Raw genomic sequence first — 4,266 nt, forward strand, 5'->3', positions numbered from 1 at the left:
CTCGCTACGGCCGGTCCTCCACAGTTTCTGATGTACCTGAGCCTGTCCTCCTGGTACGGCATCCATGCTCTGGACACTACACGCTGACAGACAAGAAAAACCTTTTTTGCCACAGCGCTTCGCACCTACATGATGTGCCTTCCCTGGAGAACTGCACTACCTGAGCCACTTGTCTGGGTTGTAGGACTCCGTCTCATTGCATAACCATAGAGTGAGAGCACCGCCAGATTCAAAACAGTGATCCAAACATCAGCAGGAAGGCATAAGGTAACTGAGAAGTGGTCTGTGGTCAGCCTGACCTACCTGCAGAACCTCACTCTCCCTCTTTTTGGGGTCGTCTTCGCATCATCCTGCCTATAATTTCCACCTTTTGTCTATTCCATTTGCACACAGCATGTGAAATGTATTGTCAATACAGTGTTGCTTCCTAAGTGGCCAGTTAGAATTCACAGAAGTGTGATTGACTTGGAGTTACACTTGTGTTGTTTATTAGTGTTACCCTTTATTCTTTCCTCTCCTAGAGCACGCTGTACTACCTCTCATATAATATAATAATCATATCTCTAATCACATCAATCACCACTATAATAAATAATAACACCAATCTCTATAATAATAAATCTAAATATAATACTAAATAATTATAAAAATACTAATAATAATAATATATAATATAATAGTATAATACCATTACCTAATCATCTATTCCATATTAATAATAATAACCACTATATAATAATAATTAATCTATCTAATATTAATAAATAATATATAATAATAATATATAATAATATATATAATAATAATATTTTAAATAATAATATATAATAAATAATCAGGTCTCACTATATACCTATGTAATAATAATATATAATAATAATATATATAATATATAATAATATATATCTAATAATACATCCATATCACTCAATAATATACTCCCACCATATAATATTAATACCTTATTACTCTCCCACATATAATAATAATAATAATATAATACCCCCCTCCCATAATATCCTCCCTCAATTATATCTAATAATATTTAATAATAATCTCTAATAATCAATATTTTAATAATAATAAATATACTACTTCATATAATATTAATGTTATATAATAAATAATAATAATAATCCTACTACACTACCCATCCCTACTACACTATCTACCTACCCCCATCGTATCACCCACGACTCCTTCCCGTATAATAATAATCCATTGGAGATGTTTGTAGCACTTATTCAAGAAAACCAAAGTCGCTCTCTCACACAACAATTGTAGAAACTAACAGATTCAACCAGGCAACACCATGACTAGCAGCAGGAGGTTAAACAGAAACCTGATAAACAACCGAGAAGGGGGAGGGCCGTCACTATCACCAGAGCCTACGCGGCCAACAGCGTCGCACCGCACACGCATCGCCCAGCATGTGCTCACGAGTGCATGCGAGCCAGGTGTTGTGAGACAGGATAGACTTTTGATTCTGATTTGAAGTGTGTATGATGGGGGGGGGGGGGGCGCAGTACCGCCGCGGCTGGGGGGTTTAGGGGTAAGGCCAAGGTGTAGAGGTGGGGCTTTTAGCGCAGCAGCGATCGAAAGATGTGATGGACTTGGTTGTCACAGATGGCTGTGAGGGAGGGAGTTTCCAGAGTCCAGGAGCTTGGAACTTGGGAACCGGCAAGGTGGCCTGCTGTGGTGCCACCCCCCGAGCTCACGAGTGTGGGTTGGGTAAGGGAGAAGAAGGTCGGAGAGGTAGGGCGGAAGGGGGGGGGAAATGGGTGGAGAAAAGAGCCTTTGTAGGTCAGAAGGCCAGGATCTGTAGTTAATGCGTTGAGAAGACAGGGAGCAAGTGGGAGTTTTGGAGGATGGGGCTGATGTGCTGCAACGACTTGGGCTGGAGGGAGTCGGGCTACAGAGTTCTGAACCATTTGGACGCTTATAGAGGGGCTTGCGTTGGATGCCGGGAGCAGCTAGGAGATAATTCATGTATGAGGGTTTTCAGCGGCAGGACGGGGGAGAGGGAGGATTGACTTGTGGAAATATCTGCCTGGAGGTGGAGAATGAAGCATACACACTCAAATCAAATCAAATGTTATCTGTCTCACACACCTGCTCGCTCACTCACACACTGGCACATCTCACTCTTTTCCCTGCTTAAACCCCTCCCCCTTCTCTTTGTTTCATGTTTCTGTTTCTTCCTGCTGCTAGTCTGGTGTTGCCTTGTTTGATCTGTTTAGTTTCTACAATTGTAAAGCGACTTTGGTTTCTTGAAAAGTGCTACAAAAGTCCCATGGATTATTATTATACGATATTATTACTATTATAGATTATTATATATTATTATTATATATTATTATTATTATTATTATTATATAACATTATTATAGATTATAATTAGAGATTATTATTATTATAAAATATTATTATTAGAGATTATTATTATTAAATATTATTATGATATATTATGATATATTATGATATATTATTATATATTATTATTATTATGATATATTATGATATATTATTATTATTATTATATATTATTATATATTATTATTATATATTATTATTATTATTATATATTATTATTATATATTATTATATATTATTATTATATAGTATTATTACATATTATTATTAAAGAGGATTATTATTATATATTATTATTAAATATTATTATTATATATTATTATTATATATTAGTATAGATTATTATTATTATTATTATTATATATTATTATTATATATTATTATTATATATTATTATTACATATTATTATTATATATTATTATTAGTAGTATTTTATATTATTAGTATTATTATAGATTATTATTATTATAGATTGTTATTATTATTATAGATTATTATTAGAGATGATGATTATTATATATTATTAATATATATTATTATTATTATATATTATTATTATTATATATTATTATTATTAGAGATTATTATTATTATATATTATTATTATTATATATTATTAATATATATTATTATTATTATATATTATTATTATTAGAGATTATTATTATTATATATTATTAATATATATTATTATTATTATATATTATTATTATTGGAGATTATTATTATTATGATATATTATTATTTTAGATTATTATTATTATTATTATATATTATTATTAGATATTTTTATTAGATATTTTTATTTATTATTATATATTATTATTATATATTATTATTAGAGATTATATTATTATTCGAGAGTATCATTATANATTATTATTAGAGATTATATTATTATTCGAGAGTATCATTATAGATTATTATTATTATTATAGATTATTATTATAGTTTATTATTATAGATGATGATTATTATTATAGATTGCTATTGTTATTCTAGATTATTATAATATATACTTGTTATGATTATATTATGATTATAAATTATTATTATAATATATTGTTATATTGTTATTGTTATTATATTTGATATCTAGCCTGGTCCCAGATCTGTGGCAACTGGCAAGACAGCAGTATTTCAAAGACATTTGGAAGAATGTAATATAAACTAGTCAGACCTGTCCTCCCAGGCTTACTCCATGTGTAGCTGTGTGCCCGCTGTGCCTGCTGTGACTGTTGGTGGGGCTGCCATGGGGATGGGCACGCCCGTCCAGGTTCCTCTACCAAGAGCAACCCCCATCTCCTGCCCTCCATGATCCTCATGGTCTTCACTGGATTCACCCCACAACCCCATCTACACTGAACAAAAATATAAACAAAACATGTAAAGTGTTGGTCCCATGTTTCATGAGCTGAGAAAAAAAARTCCCTGAAATGTTCCATACGCACAAAAAGCTTATTTCTCTCAAATTYTGTGCGCAAATTTGTTTAGATMCCTGTTAATGAGCATTTCTCCTTTGCCAAGATAATCCATCCACCTGACAGTTGGGGAGTRTTTCTGTCTTTAATAAAGCCCTTTGGTGGGGAAAARAKTATTAGATTTGGCTGGACCTGGCTCCCAAGTGGGTGGGCCTATGCCCTCCAAGGCCCACCCATGGCTGCGCCCCTGCCCAGTCATGTGAGATCCATAGATTAGGGCCTAATGAATTGATTTAAATTGACATATTTCCTTATATTAACTGTAACTTAGTAAAATCTTTGAAGTTGTTGCATGTTGCATTTATATTTTTGTTCAATATAGATTCCAAATATGTTTCAATCCATATATTTCATATATACTTCAGCCTGGCTGCCAGCCCTTGCTGTGTTTAAACTGGCCATTGACTAGTC

This window comes from Salvelinus sp. IW2-2015, linkage group LG19 (assembly GCF_002910315.2).
Source record: "Salvelinus sp. IW2-2015 linkage group LG19, ASM291031v2, whole genome shotgun sequence".
Classification (NCBI taxonomy): domain Eukaryota; kingdom Metazoa; phylum Chordata; class Actinopteri; order Salmoniformes; family Salmonidae; genus Salvelinus; species Salvelinus sp. IW2-2015.